The sequence below is a fragment of the Helianthus annuus genome, chromosome 14 (assembly GCF_002127325.2).
Source record: "Helianthus annuus cultivar XRQ/B chromosome 14, HanXRQr2.0-SUNRISE, whole genome shotgun sequence".
Classification (NCBI taxonomy): Eukaryota; Viridiplantae; Streptophyta; class Magnoliopsida; order Asterales; family Asteraceae; genus Helianthus; species Helianthus annuus.
In genome coordinates, this window is record NC_035446.2 from 154,925,684 (window position 1) to 154,943,119 (window position 17,436).

A 17,436-nucleotide genomic window follows, 5' to 3' on the forward strand; every position below is an offset into this window, starting at 1 on the left:
AATCGCAGGTCCACGAATTGTACTTGAAACTCTTGGGAAGATTGCTTGGATCGGAAATCGTCTGGCGGCAACGAGCGACCGTCAGGAAAGCTGATAGGCTTAGGAAACACAGGAAGATCGCTGTAAGCCATCGTATCATGTTGAAAGTCTCACCCTGGGAGGGTGTGGTACGCTTGGGAAGCGTTGCGAGCTTAATCTACATCACTTTGAGCCATACAACACTCTGGGAAGAATATATAACGTGACTTACAAACTCGGGATAACCGACGAATTGGGTAACGTGCACAATGCCATTTAAGTCTCGAATTTAAGGCAGTGTTCGTCCGATGAAACGTCTGTGATTTCTTTGTTATTTAAACGCAATGATCAGAGGAAGCTTTGGTGTCCTCAACTTATTTAAACGATGGAATCAACTACTAACATCATTGGCGAATTTCGGGACGAAATTCCCTTTCAAGTTGGGGATGATGTGACACCCCACTGACTTCGCGATCCTGTTCCTACAATTTGGTTTACGTTGTGTCTGCGTAGTTATCTGGATGATTAGCGATTGTGTGAAATGCTTGATTATTATGTGAGTAGTGTTGCATATAGTTTAATGTGAGTTTCTGTTACTTAACTCCTCTATGATTACTTGTCAAATTTCGGGACGAAATTTCTTTCAAGTTGGGGATGATGTGACAACCCGAACTTGAAAAGGTTAGTAACGTTTAATCTTGTGGCAACCCCGTTAAGCTTAAACTTTAACGTATGACAACTCGGGTAAATAATACATATTTGTGAAGGAGGGTCGCCGCACTTGTAACATGTACTATTGGGCCGCCATATTTTTTTACATAAACAACTCGGCCCAACTACTTAAATTGTTTCCTTATGTTTGTTACCCTACGGCCCAAATCTCTCATGTTTGTTATTCTCCGGCCCAAATCCCTTTCGCCCCCTTATTTACGTAATTTAGGTGGTTTGTATTTCATTAGTTACAAACCCTAACACATCCCCTACTCATCTTCAGTAATCGACGGTAGCAGACCCCCCACCTTCGAAGCATAGTTCGTTCGGTTAGTGTATTCATAATTGTCCTCAACCCTTGACTGATTACATGATTATAGTTCTTGATTATAGTTTGTATTCGTATCGTATTATATGATGAGCATGTGATTTCAGTTTCTTGTTAATTGATTTTAATTACTTGTAGATTGTTATGATTTGTTAGAACGATTTCGGATGTGATATGATTTAATAACACTTTCTGGTGATAACAACTAACACAATTCAAACAATCAACTTTTGGTTTAATTGTATTTGATTTTTCATTGGACCTCAATAGATTTCTCATGCAATATTATATGATGACCGACAACTTTATATAGATCACATGCAATTCTGACAAATTATTGAGAAAGTGGCTGACTATTATAAATCAATTTCAAATCATCTACAAATTGAAAAGGGATCTGATCACATAAAATAATGATTGGGCCGATGTAAATAATGATTGAACCGATTGTATTGTGTTGTTGATAGTGTTTATAATATGTTAGTTTTAGTGGTAACATGCTGAATTTTCCTCATTGAAATCTGATTTAATAACATGTGAGGTGTGCAAAACTGATTTGATAACATGTGAAATCTGATTAGAATCTAATGTAACACACACTGGATGGATTAAATTGAGGTATTGGGTTGTACACTCGAAGTCAGCCATGTATCTCGTTGGGCCTGCAACGTTGTTGGGTATCACGCGAACTGGGCCGGGTAGGGGGACCACAAGTCGGTTGCACAACAATGGGCTGGGTCACATGTCGTAGTGGGCCAGGAACTAGTTGGGCCACACAGTACGGGAAGCTACGTTTGACTTGTTAAGTAATGACTTGTATGAAACTTTGTGGTGTGTAAAACGTGAGGATTGAATAATTTTGAGTGAATAAATTAGTGGATGTTGTTGTTATAATTTGACGAATGCATGCGTGGTTTTGCTAAGTGTGATGCAATACATGTACACATGATGAAAACCAATGAGCAAAGATGAAACTGAGTGTCCAATGAATGCTGTAACTAGTGCGATGCATGATTTCTTGTTGTGAATTGCATATCATTATGTATGAGTTTCATGTGAAATGTGTATGTGGAACGTATGATTACACGCTATAAAACTGACCATAACTGGAACTGATACTAAGATTGGATTGATCAAACTGTGAACACATAATTAATTCTACCGAGCAAACCACAGGTGAGTTCATCTCTATTGAGCATGCGTCCCGGTGGTTGGGACAGTCAGTGGGTATCCCTGGGAGGGGTAAGTCTTTTGGGTAAAAATGGGAATGTTGGATAATATACTCATCCTATCACCTTTAAAGTCCCTCCGTGTTGTTTGGTTACCTGGGAGGTAACATGGTATTAGTTAGTAGCGCTACTTAGGTTTGGCAACCTCACCCCGTTCCTGGGAGGACGGGTGTTGAACTAATGACCTAGTCATGACCAATGCTTTGATAGGAGCATTGGAGAAAGGGCAAAATAATCAGAAGCCGTCTTGTATTGGGGTATTATCAACATTGTTTTCAACATTACTTTCGGAATTAAATTCAATGGATTAACTAAACACTTGGTAACCAACGTTTTTGTAAAACTATGAACTCACCAGCGTTGTCTGATACACTTGTTGCATGCTCGCAGGTCGTTAGATATCTTGGACTTGGGAACTTGCTGTCTGGAGATGCTGGAGTGGTCATGGGTCGACTGGGTGGATTCATGTGATTGATTCATTGATACTAAACCTTGGTTTTGAAACTGTTTAACTTTGGTTTAACATTTGCTTCCGCTGAACATGTCACATTTAAACTTATTTAAGGCACTTTTCGTTAACAATTGATGATTATAGTTAACAACTTGTGATTGGTTCAAAATGATTGGTGGCTCGTTATTGGTTTGTCACACGCCTAATAGGGTTTTCCCTTGGGTGGTATTTTGGGGGTGTGACAACTTTGACCCGTTTAAATGTCTTTAGTGAAATCTTTCACTTTTAGCAACAAATTCTTTTGTTTTCAAATTTATTTATTCGGTTCAGTTATACCGAATCTACCGCTTACAAGTAAACCAATTTCTTGATTTGAATTGCTGACCTTAATCGGTCTCACTAACTAGGTTTATTAGTCCAGTTACTTTTACCGCTCGCTTGGTTATAATGTTATTCTACCTCACATTGCATTTCTTGACCGTGATCGTGTCACATCATGTTTAATTCATATCAACCTTTTGTTTTCGAAAACATCACTTTTTCGAATATATCGTCTTGCGCCTATTAGTGTCAAAACTTGTATCCTTCATGCTTACTATTTGAATTCATATCAGAATTTATATTTGTAAAAACGCTATTTCTTAGTAAAACTGAATTTTAGTCTAACGTTTTTCTCTTTAACTATGTCAATTAATCATATCAAGGAAATTGACAACCCACAATTTATTGTTTTCCGTTCTCGTTTTACACATACATCTTTCATGTGTAAGGTCTCGCGGGCCGTTACTTTCAGCTTATATCCTTTATCTTTATTGTCCGAGTTGTCACGTGTCCGCTTAGTCTCATTAGTCTGTTAACAGGTTTATCACGCGCTTGTCTTATATTAACAAGCGTTTTGTATTTGTCATGACATTTTCTTAACTTTGAGTAGTTTTGCCGGCTAGACTAATTAGCCACCGTCACTTCATACCCTGTCACACGAGTATACTATTTTGCCATCTCCGGCCTTATGTGTGTTTAATATTTTCTAAACCATCTTATACTACTTATGTTTGTTAAAATATTGCTTTTGACTAAAAACTAAGTTTTTAGTTTACATTTTCTCCTTGTCTTATATCTTTTTCTCATGTGTAGGAATTTCCGTTCTAAGTTTTATTCCCGACCGTTATTATTTTACACGGAGAATTGTAACCAGTTTCCCTTGCTTTACAATATTGACCCGTAGGTTTCTTCACTTAGCCTCATGGGCTATTTCTTTATATGTTTCACCTTTTAAGGTGAGACCCAACAATTCGTTTCTTTCTATTTATGACCCAACGGTCTCCTTGGTCCCGTAGACCTTATCACTACGTTTTATCCCGTAGGTTATGATGATCCCATGGATCGTCTTTTATTCACGTCTACCTTCAAATGTCTATTTATACTTATATAGCTTTAAAGCATCCTTTGTTATGTTTGGAATCATTTAATTTTGCTTTTGAACTTTAGTTGACCTTGACCGTAGTCTAAGGTTTCATTTGTTTACTTTCGGACTATCTTTCCGACTTTACGACTTCTAACGTCATTTACACGTCGGTTTGTCCTACACTTACCGTTACCCGGCTCATACTTATACTCCTTTACAACCCATTACCCGGGTCCTTCTATCTTATTGTTTTTTTTAGCTTTCCGGTTTCACCGGTTTGCGTTTCCTATTATATTAAGCGTTATTCCTTAATTGACTCGTTTGACTCATTTTGGATGAATTTTCATCACTTATGAATGTCAAACTTCATTCTCTATTTGACCCGTCCAACTTTGAAATGGTTGAACGTAATTACCAAAATTTATGTTTGCAAAAATTCTTGTCATCCTTTAGTCATGACTCCTATTCCGAGTCTTTTGACTTTCTATTTCGCGTTCCCTTCTCTCGGTTTGCGCATTCACCACAATCCTACCCGTCCATCGGGTATTTTTACCATAATCATTATCAAGTAACCATTCTTATATGGTTTTAGACATCATTTTAATTTATTTGGTCGTCTTAGCGAAATCTATCGCTTTTATTCAATTAAGTTCTTTATTCATTATTTAATTCGTTTGACTTGTCCACGTGAATTTCATCACTTATGTCAGTCAAACCTTTATCCCCATGCCTTAACATTCTCGTTAGTTGGTTTGTATTTTCATTTACTTCGATCTTTGTCCCTTCTCCCGGGCTCGTCATTTTAACGTAATACGCTTCCGTCGTCCGACTTGCGTTTGCGTTTACGTTTACTATCAAACATCTTATTTATTTGATTCATTTGGGTACCATTTAAGTTAGTCCCATTCACCCCGCCCTTACTACATCGGACGTAAATGTGTCCCTACAAGAAGCTCATGGTATCATATGCCACTACTTACTTGGCCAGAGTAAGTGATTAACACATGACACGCATGACCTTTTTATAGTTTTCACATCACGCCCTATGTAAGTAATGCCTCTATTTGTTTCTCTTGGAAACAATATCCCGAATACATTTTCTATTCGGGGTTTTTCAAGTTTTTAATCTACGTATGCAACTTTCAATTTCTACATATTTGTTGCATATTACTACCTGTGCGATTAAATTTAAAAGCGTGCACTGGTAATGCTTGCCCTAACGGGCTTTCCATGCCTTTATCCTTGTTTGCGATCACTACGCGATTTAGGTCCTTGATGAGTATGCTCTTCTCGTCATACCTCGGACCGTTCCACCGTCATATCCACAATTCGTTCAACTCTCGTCATCTTCAGATGCGAGTGTCCTTCAATTAAAACATTCACAAAAGTTAGCAATATCGACATTAATGAATGCCCACATTATAATACAGGGCTTTTCTACTATACGCATCAACGCGTGTAATTTCGTTGACTATATTTACTCTATATCGTTTTTATTGGTGTAACGTGTATTACACGATAACCATATGTGTTGTTTACAACACTTTAACATGCTAAATCATTAACATACATGTACTTACCGGATTTGCGATCAAGCCTCGAACCGAACACACTTTACTTTTTAACCATGAGCTCTGATTACCAACTTGTAAGACCCTAGCTTGTTATAATACAATATTTTATATAAGTTTCGTATAAACACATATTTATACGATTACACATACGTATGACAATACGAGTTTACTAAAACTTTTACAATTTAAAAGTAAAAATTAGTACAACATAATGTAATTGAGTTCGTCGTTTAAAAGTTACGACGTATCGCCGTGCGGAAGCTTTAATCTCGTGTTCGGTTCTTCATCGAGCTTGATCTTCATCCGGGCACTCTTGGCATTCACCTATGATCGAAACCAACTTAAAAGTTAGTTTTGATAGTTAAATAATAAGTTTAAACAAGTTCCATGGGTCAAACAAACAAAAAATAACATTTTTCCAGAACTAGGGGGCGTCGCGTGACGCCTAGCCCCTGTTTTCACAGAATGTTGCTTAAACAGTTGCTGTACATTCCCAGCATGACCCGTTTTCACAGAAACGAGCATAACTCTCTCGTTTTTAATCCGTTTTACCCGTTTCTTTTTCCTACGCGTCCGTAATTTAATTCTCCATCATATGGAGTTAAAATCCAACATCCAACATAATAAATTTTGAGACTTCTAAGCCTTCGACTCGTTACCTTTTTATCGAATTTTTACCCAATTATGCACTTTATCAAACAAACATATTTGTTTGATCCCAAATTCTCATGATCTTCATATTTTCGATATATCCTATTATGTTAGGTTCTAGTTACGGGCTTCTTATGCAATCTTATCCTATTTTGCATATATACTTGTTTTGACCCGTTAAGGGTGTTTAACATTTGCAAGCTTTAAATCACGCTTCTATTAGTTTACATCCTATCCCCATTTTTATACGTATCCCAAGGACTCCATTTAACAAAACGCTTAACTCTAAGCAACTCTTAAAGGTTGTTTGCCCAATTTACCCCTCAAGGGCCTTTTGGTCAATTTTAGTCCTTCTTTTTGTAACGTAGGACTTTCGCTAATAGTTGACCAAAATATCACTTCTAACTACATCCTTATGTTTGCGTACCTGGCTCGGGTCAGACTATTGACCCGTTTTAATACCTTGCTTCAACAATTTGCTATTTCATAGCAACACTAATTCGTAAGCCGCTTTTTCCTGTAAGCATAAGACTCGACAAGTGCTTATTAGTCGTGATTTTTCAAATGGTATTAACATTACCATTTGACCCGTTTAGTCTAAACGACCAACCATTTTGCGCTTATATTCCAATGGTGTTTATTTACCATTTTATTAAGTAAGTCACTTCGGATTCCTTACCATTTAGTTATGACTTTTAAATCCGTTTCGTACACGTTAACCCAACATGGCTTATGCCAATTGGTGTCGATTTAAACTTCAACCCTTACCCATTTTTATACTTGACGAAATCACCATTTCCCATTTGTTTTTATTCATTTAGGCCTACTTACAAAGTGGCCATTCAAAGATTCAATTTATATATGTCATCTATGACCAAATTTCCATTTCGCGTTTTTTGATATATTCCGACCCGTACCACTTCATGTCGGAATCAAAGTTCGAATACAACCTTTGTCGTAATTGTAACCGAGAATTAAATGCATAACTTCTAAACAGGGTGTAAGCTTTACTTACTTTTCATCCGGCTTACGCTTTTCATCTCGTACTTGATTTATTTGACCCGCTTTCTCCCCAAGCTTCACCTAGCTGGTTAAGCGCCAACTATTATTCATCATTCACAAGGTGGTTAGTTTAATCATGACTTAGTACGATTATTCCACCTTACACATTTCTATATCTAATTATCATTCATCACATCGTAGGTCAGTTTGACCTTTTTAAAAGTCAAATGCCCATTAGTATACTAATTGCATATTCGAGTTCATCAACTAGTTTTAGCATTCTTTAATTACCCGGTAGGCGTTATATTTAGACCACCGTTTTAACCAAAGTTCTAACCATGTTTATCACATTTCAATCACTTTAGTTAGTTCTAGCGATTATCAAGACTAATTTATTCATTCATTTCACAAGAACTATGGGTTCTCACCTATAAGTGAGACCCGTTCATCATATCACTAGCATTCATCACAACACCTTATATAATCAAGTTCTTGATATGAACTAGTAGGTACTCAATTTCACTTAGGCATTACATCGAACACCTTATGAGCATGAAATTTTTACTACTAGAAATCAAACTCATGACTAACTATTTAACCAAGATTTAAACATCTTTTCACATGTTCATGACAAATCTTCGTATCAACAAATCTGGATTTGCTTCATAGAGCTCTAATACACTAAGTTAACAAAGATAATCCTAGTGTTTAACATAATTCTCCAAAACCCACTTGACACATGAGAGTATGATCATGAATTCACAATCATGAACATCAATTTAACAAATAAATGACTAGGGTTTACTCCTAGACATAGTTTCATCCCTAATTTCATCCAAACAACGAACATGCAAGCTCAGATTCGAATCTCACAAGTTCATCTAAAATTTAAGATGGAACCATATAGTAAAATTTCACATACCTCATGATCCCTTCACTGAGGTGATCACTAATCTATGCTTGGATTTCGACTCGGAGCAGATTTGAGCCTTCAATTTGGTGAAAATGCAAGAACTAGGGTTGTGAGGGGAGTCTTGGTCGCCCCCTGTGTTCTTGATCGACCAGACACCCCAAAATGGGTGTTTGGTGTTTTTTTTATTATTAAGTTTCAAATTTAACAACATAAGCCCCTCAACTTTAGTTTGGTTTATAACTTGATATTTTGTTCTTTCATTTAATTACAAGACTTGTACTAGGTTATTTATTTCCTAGTTACTTTATCTTGTTCTCGACCCGTTTTATTTTAAGTCCCGTTAAATATCGGGCCTTTTACATACTTTGCTTTTCTCAAAGTTTTTCTCATCCTTTTAATAAATATTAGATTTATTTATTCAAATCCTAAAATTTACCGGGTAAGTTTTACCACTAACTGTATTTTACCTGTCCTGTAGTGTTAACGTGGTTAAATCACCAAACCCGTTTTCGGGGTGTTACAAATGATGTAGGCGTTAAACTCTTAAAAGGGCACCTCCTAATTATCACTTTTACTTGGTCAATTGTCGGGTCAAACTACTTAACAGAAAAGTCAAACGAGTCAGTTTTTACTAAATAAATTAGAACTGATAATGTAGAAACTATAAAATACATTTTAACACTTAAATAACTTGGTAAATAATAAAATAACATGTTTAGGCATGTTCAACCCGACAATTCTGAGTATTAGGCTCGGTTCACAACCTAAAGTCGCAAAAGTAGACTTTTGCTCTGACTTTCAGTTCTGACCCGAATTAACTTAGTTTAGTTATGCCTTAGGGTTTCTTTGTGACCATATTATATGTTAGTATAACCCTCTGAGGTCATACTACATGGTCCCTTAGAAATCAGATATCATTTGCATGTTTCCGTTAAATGCTTAAAAATGGACCATTATGCCCTTATGTTATAAAAACGAGATTTTTGAAAATGTGAGAGGACAAAAAGCTTTATTACTGATATATAAGTATATCATAAAAATTTAACATTAGTTTCTGGTCTAAAATAAAAGTTATGCAAGATATCGTAAAACAAAACTTTTTGTTAATTAAATTGTATTTTTGGCATAAATCATATTTAAACCCAATTTTTGCCACCAAACTTGTTACCTCCTGGTATAATATAATATCTAAGGATTTTTGGAAATTTTTGTCAAATTTTATACTGACTATAACGTAGAGTTCTAGCATAAATTCGGTAATTGATGATAATGCCCTTTTCATTAATAAAATGAAATTTACATATCTTTTATATGCCAAACCTTTTCCTACTGATGTCATGTGTTAAATAAAATATTTCTAACATTCAAGACTGATCAAAACTTCAAAATTTTGTAAACATCTCAAATATCGTCAAATACCGACTTTTACGCTAATTAGGCGCATAGTATGGTTTAAAACCATATTTAACCCCTAAGACTTATTACCTACTGATTTGATAAATAAATTTTTATACTTTAACAGTAAGTATAAGTCTTGAACTCAGATTTCCAAATTTGACCTTAAAAGCATATGTGAAATGACCAAATTGCCCCTATGATGCATAATTTGGCCATAAATGATAAACCTCACATATGTATGATATCTTACTGATGTAACTTGATAAAATAAATCTTTTTACTGAATATTTTAGACCAAAACCTTAGTTTGTTATTAAACCTCTTTTATAAACGTTAAAATGACCAAATTACCCTTTCGGGACTTAAATTGGTTTTAAATTCGTTTTGGGCATAATTAAAGATATCCTACTGATATCATATCATATTTAAAGCATATTAACTTGTGAAACTTGTACATGACTCATCCGGTTACCCGTTAAGCATATACGAGTTCGGTACGGTTTATGTAACTAGTTTGCATAAATTAGCCGAAACGGGTCAAACCTTATCATCTTTACTTCAAAATCCAGAATGTATTTAGTTTACCCATTTTATACAAGTCTCCATACTTGTTGGGTTTAAATTACATCCCAATCCGGTCACCGCTAAATCTTGCGTTTTGTACCGTAAACCTTTCTTTAAAACTAACCGGTCTAAGTTACAACTTAAATAAGACCCGTTAGGAATCTAATAGGTTATTAAAACCTTCGTTCAAGATTATGAGCCCAGTAAAAGCTATCTGCACTTGCTGATTAGAATATACGGCTGAGTAGAATTTACATTTTAGCTCAGGTAAATACTTTTAACTTATTTTCCCTTATACGGGCTTGGGATACGGTAAATTATTACCGCTTGGTCGGGTATTGAATATTTAATCAATTAGTGGTTAAATCATTGAGATGACCCGTTTTAATCGGTTTTGTTTGATACAAAGCCTTTGGGGGTTAATATGACCGTGTCCTAGATATCCTCGGCTCATTCATTTGAAATGACCACGACTTAAGCACGGGGTGTAGGCATACACCTGACAGTTGCGTATGTAAAATGGTATCTCACTCGTGAGGAAACTTCTTGTGGGCTTATACTAGTGGTGTGTCTATTAATCTTATCTCGGCTCTTCTAACTGGGCCCTGAACGTACGGCAAACATATAAATTTGTATACAAGATTATTTTATATAATTGTCTCAAGTTATAATGTAACACCCCGAAAATATAAAACTTTATATTAGAGTTATAAAGTATAAATAAACAAGAATTTACTAACTAGGAATTATAACCTAGTTAGTTAATAGTCTAGAAATAACTTATCGTAGGATTAAAAAGCAACCAAATTTCATGTTGATCAAAGTGGAGGGGTTTAAGTTTTTAAAATTGAAACTTGATTTTAATCAAACAAATAAAAACAAACCAAACACCCCATTTTGGGGGTCTGGTCGATCAAAACAAGCAAGGGGCGACACCCCCACTCTCAAACCCTAAAATTCTACTTAAACTCTCAAATTGGAGGTGCAAATTTGGTCCAAACGAAAATCCGAGCTTAGAATCGTGATCCTCATCGCAAGAGGATTATAAGGTATGTAAAATTTAATGAAAACTCTTAACTTGAAATTCTCATGAATTGGGAAAAATCTGAAATTCTAGTTGCATGTTTGCCTTATGATGATTTAGGAATAACTATGATGTTTAGGGACAAACCCTAGACAAATAGAAGTTGAAATCATAAGAAAATTTGGTGAATCCATAAACACCATTGTAGGTGATTAGTGGGTTATGTGTAATTTGATGAACACTAGGAAATAGATTGTGAATCTAGTGTAATTTGACCATTTTGAAGTGATTCCAGAAAAGTTGAAGTTATCAATTATGTAAAAAGGTTGAATGATGTGAAATTAGGGCTAAATAATAAACTAGAGATTTGATGTTTAAACATGTAAAAAAAATCCTGCCCTTATAGTGTTTGTTGAAATGCCTCAAAGAAGGCTTGAAACTGAATTGTAAGTTAAAAACGCATAATTATGATGTATGACAAAATGTGCGTTATGTATGTGAAACAAAGAGTTCTAAACATAAAGTGATTGAACTCTATAGGAAAGGAAGCCGGGGCATCTAGCGGGCAAACCGGTGTGGACACACGTTTGAAGGGCTTGCTTTGAAGGTATGTAACTTGACCCGTTACATTAAGTAGATTTTGATGATTATATAATACGTAATTGAATTTTAGAATAAGAGTTGTTTTGAATTAAAGCGGTGATGTCGCTACATTGAATAGTAGGTCAAAATTGGTTGGAACTCGTTGGTAGTCGTCATATGGGAGGATTCCTTAGATGAGCCAAACGGGTCGAATAATCAAGTAAGGCATGGTTAATGCTCTGGAATATGATGGGTTGATCTTTGATATTGGTTAATATATAACATATTAGGAATACGAGAATTTAATGTATTGGTATGTTAGAGAAGCGAAATCCGAGAGTTGGGTTGAGTGAAAGGAACAAATCAAACATAATTATGGATTTCCAGGGACTACCGTAAGTTACGGTAGTACCGTAACTTACGGTAGAGGTCAGGTGCTTACGGTGGGTTACTCCTGTTTTACGGCGGACCAGGAATTTCCAGGACCTACTGTAACTTACGGTGACACCGTAAGTTACGGTGGAACCAGAAAAATCAGTATTTTATTATTTAAAATTTGATGTTGGATCTTGTGTTTATGTACTATATAACAATGTCAAAACTAATGTTTTAATGGTTTTGACCCTAGGTAACAAGGTGGATTCTTACGGAGGACGGTCAAGCAAATGATGAAGAACCGAACACTACATTTTGAAGCTTCCGCAATGTTTTAAATCTTTAATAGACTTTTTGTGTATGGGTTGTAAACAATTGTTAAACAACTTTTGGTAACGTTTTAACTTAGTCGTTAGTTGACTAAGGTTAATGCTACTTATGAATCTCTTCAATGAAAGTTATGTTATTTAATCAATACTTTATTTTGTAAATTTATAATCTATTATAAAAAAAAATTTAAGAAAATTAGACGGGTGTTACATATAAAATAATATTTGTGCCTTGTGCATTTCAAATCAATTTTCATAAAAATTTTCAAAGGAGTCGGTTAATTGTATTTACCAGTGTAAACTGACGTATTTTTCAAAAACATTAAGTGCAGGTACTACATGAAATGGGCTGGAAGCTCCTGAGTATTAGTTAAAGAGTCTTGCAAGCTCTTAATACTTAAAATCTCTCGAACAACAATTTACTTTATGTTTTAGATCCGCCTGTGGATCCACTTACAACCGCTTGTATAATATTTCATTATACTTTGTGTTTCGGGTTGTTTTAATATTTTATTTTCAAGACTTCCGCTGTGCATTAAACTGTGATTATCTGACTATAATGATATCAACTACGTCACGATACTCCCCTCCGGGCCCACCGGTAATACGTGGAAATATCAGGGTGTGACAGGTTGGTATCAGAGCCAACATTGAGTGAATTAAACACTAGTCTTTTGTGTTTAATCTCAATGACACAGTTGCACATTCCTTGACTTCCGAGTCTAGGTAAAGGACCTAGGATTAATCCTAATTGTTTGTTTCTTTTGTTTGTTTTGTCAGGATCACAAGCAAACATGCCACCTAGAGTAAGAGGACGTGGCAGACAAGGAAAAGCACCAATTCTGACTAGGAACGATCACGAAGCCGAACCATCTCACCAGCGTACGCCATCCGCATCATTCGGATCAAGTCCTCACGAAGACTGGAGGACAAACCTCGAGCCTGCGAGACACTCTGTCTCGCTCAACTCCTCACCGTCTTATCATCATTCCTTTGGGCCACAGCAGGAGGACGAGCCCAACGACTCTCACCATTCTTACATTCCTCTGCAGCGATCGGGTTCACACCATTCCTTCCAGAACCCGACACCTTATTTTCAAAGTCGGTCCAACCCGATGAACTAGATAGAAGAACCAGAGGGTCAAAACCCTTTGGGACTGGCTGATCATTTTCAGGAGTACCAAAACATGGATATGGACGAAGATCCAGATCCTGAGATGCCGCCATCTGGGACGCCGACGCATCCCATTGAAATTTCTAGTGGATCATCCTTTCATGGTTCGCCTTATAGGGCCCTGATATCTGGGCCGAAAGATAGGATTCATACAAGTGGGAGTATACTCCCCCTCACCGCAACTCACCACCACACCACCAGGTCCCTTCTGAGGACCCACATTTTCAGGCGGTTACGACGCCACCACCAGCGCCAGAGCATCCACTGCCTCCCGAACCATCAAGGCGATGAAGAACTGCACGGATGTCCGTGCGTGGGAGTTTCCATTTCAGCACCCCCAACACTCCAGCAACAGCAACTACCCGCCGCTTCATGAAGACCCACAAATGGGTGGGCCTTCAAATGCAGTTTCTGAAGTCGACTCTGCACCAGTCGCACCAGTACCACCAATGGGTTATGAAAACCCAATTCCATCTTACCCAGGTGTAGCTGGGTACAACCCGTTTGAGCAACCAGCTTATTCGGGTTATAACTACAACAATGCACCTGCAGTTAACCCGTACATTGAAGCGGCAAACTACAATACTCTCTACCCCGGACCCTTTCCACCTACGTACCCAACTGGGTTACCCTGCATATGGGTATCAATACCCACCACCTCCACAACCTCAGTAGCAGCAGCCGCCACAGCCACTACAAATTCAACCACCGCAGGAGCAAGAAATCCTTTAAAGGTTGCACGAGGTGGAACAAACGGTAGATGAAGAGCATAGAAGTCGCCGCGGTCTTCTAAAGGGTTTGGCAAACCTTATTAAGGGGAAGAAGAAGAGGGATTATTAGAAATCCTTATTTATTGTTTTGTTATTTCTTTTTCAATTAAGTCCCTGCGTGGACATTTCATTTATGTATTTGGTCCCTGCGTGGACTTGTCTTTCTTATTTTAGTCCCTGCATGGACAATGTTATTTCTTCAAAGTCCCGTTTAGGGCAACCATTGTACTTCTTAAGACAATTTATGGAATGTTTCATTTTAAATTCTTATTTGTCATTATGTATATGCATGTACTATATAAAACAAATCAAAATATTAATTCAATTTTTAATTGATCTGCCAATAAATATTAAAAGAAAATCTTAAAGGTGTAACCTTGCCCATATGTCATTTTAGACATGGCCATGATGGTAAAGCCTTTTTAAGATAATAAATCCTTGTTAACATCTGAAAACATGCTAGCACTCTTGACGAATGTGATTCGATAAAGTCACACTAGTCATTCTTATATTGGATTCTTCCAAGTTCTTTATTTAGCCAATGATCTAGAAAATCATGGCTTGTATCATCATTAAGATGATCATATTATAAACATCCATTAGTGATGAAGTGCCTACGGGCCATATTTTCAAATAACAATACAGTCTATGACTTTCTGTCAAAGGTGATGAACTATGTTCAAACCTTAAAGCCTCGATCTTATAAGATCATGCCTTATAAATTAAAACTGTCCTTGTGACTACGCCTTTTGTGCCACTCTAATATCCTTAATGATTTATAACTGGAATAAATTATAATGAAAAATTTAAAATAAATTTGATTAACAAATTAACCAATATGGTGTATGTTTACTATAGTTAATGAATCATCAAAAATGATGATTCCATAATAAACCTCTGAATAAAATATTGTTAATTGTTTTATAGCAGTCAAGCTTCGGCATGTCTGAATTAGAAGAGGTCAATAGTCATCCAAAGGAGAGAAATGATACCACCAGAATAAATGTAGCTGGTGCAGACCTACAAGCAATGATAGATAATGCTGTTACTAGAGCCATTGACAGACAATTCAAGGAACCAAGTAATACTCGCACAAAGACTCAATCTGTGGCTCATAGTAGGCCCCCTTCTAAAACACATGAGTTAAATAAGGACGATTCCCGTCACTCGTCGAATCAGAAGAGTCTCCCATCTAAACAAATTGTGCTGAATCAGGAACCGCGCACAAAGACTTGTTCTTACAAATACTTCGTCTCTTGCAAGCCAAGGGACTTTACAGGAGAAAAAGGAGCCATTGACTGTATGACATGGCTTGATGAGATGGATACTGTAGTTGATATCAGTGGTTGTGCGGAACAGGATATTGTGAAGTTTGTTTCATAATCATTTAAAGGGGAAGCTTTGGCTTGGTGGAGGTCGTTAATCCAAGCCACAGGGAAGGTTCCACTGTATAACTTATCTTGGGAACAATTTGTAGCACTGATCAAGGAAAACTTCTGTCCTCAGCATGAGGTAGAGAAAATCGAGACTGACTTCTTTACTCTGGTCATGAAGAATTTGGATTGTCAGGCGTATGTTACAAGTTTTAACACCATGTCTCTATTGGTTCCTTATTTGGTCACACCGGAACCAAAGCGCATAGCACGTTTTATTGGAGGCTTGGCTCCAGAAATCAAGGGTAATGTGAAAGCTTCCAGACCTACTACATACAGGTCAGTGGTGGATCTGTCTCTATCTCTCACACTCGATGCAGTGAGAAATAAATCTGTCAAAGCTTCTGATGAAGGAAAACGGAAAAGGGAGGATGAGAGTTCTCATCGCTCCGATAAGAAAAGAAAGGGGAACTCAGATCATAGGAGGAGTTCTGGGTTTATGAAGGATACCCAACAGACAGGTGAGAAGCCCAAGTGTAAAACCTGCCAGAAGCACCATTTTGGGAAGTGCAGACTCGAATCACAATCGCAATCACAGACAAATCCTAAAGTTTGTGGGATTTGCAAGTCAAAAGAGCATAAAACCTTGGATTGCAAGAAAATAAAGGATGCAACCTGTTATGGTTGCAACGAGAAGGGGCACATAAAGACTAACTGCCCGAAAAACCCAAAGAAGCCTGAGGAGGCTAAAAAGACCAATGCTCGGGTCTTTCAGATGAATGCTCAGGAGGCGGTACAGAATGATAATGTGATAACAGGTACTTTCCTCATCAATGATGTTTATGCTAGAGTTTTGTTTGATTTTGGCGCATATAAATCTTTTGTAGACAATAAATTTTGTAAATGGTTAAATCTCTCTGTTAAAGCCCTAAACATAAAATATGAGGTAGAATTGGCCGATGGTACCATAGAGACTGCTTCAACAATTTTAGATGGATGTTTCATATCCATTAAGAATCACTCTTTTCCGCTGTCTTTGCTTCCGTTGAAATAGGCAGGGTTCGATATAGTTATAGGCATGGATTGGTTATCTTTAAACCAAGCCCAAATTGTATGTGATAAGAAACAAGTGGTTATCAAAACTCCTTATGGTGAGCCACTTACTATTCAAGGAGATATGCAGCATGGATTGCCTAAACAAGTGTCTATGCTTAAGGCATCAAAGTGTTTAAAGAAAGGTTGTGTCATCTACATGGCACAGGTCACGATGGATGAGCCGAAGCCCAAGATTGAAGATATTCCTGTTATTTCTAAATATTCAGACGTTTTTCCTGAAGAATTACCTGGTTTACCTCCAGACAGACAAGTGGAATTCAGGATTGATATCATTCCAGGAGCTGCACCAGTAGCACGAGCTCATTATCGTTTGGCACGGACCGAGATGAAATAATTAAGAACACAGTTGGATGATTTATTGGAGAAGGGTTTTATTCGACCTAGCTCGTCTCCTTGGGGAGCGCCTATTCTATTTGTGAAGAAGAAAGATGGTTCAATGCGTTTATGCA

The 17,436-nt window shown here is 36.9% G+C and overlaps 1 pseudogene; it reads right to left on the minus strand.

The window, feature by feature from the left end:
• The window catches only part of LOC110907637, a 58,848-nt pseudogene extending 45,067 nt beyond the window's left edge, over positions 1–13,781 (minus strand).
• Between the last annotated feature and the right edge of the window lie 3,655 nt (positions 13,782–17,436).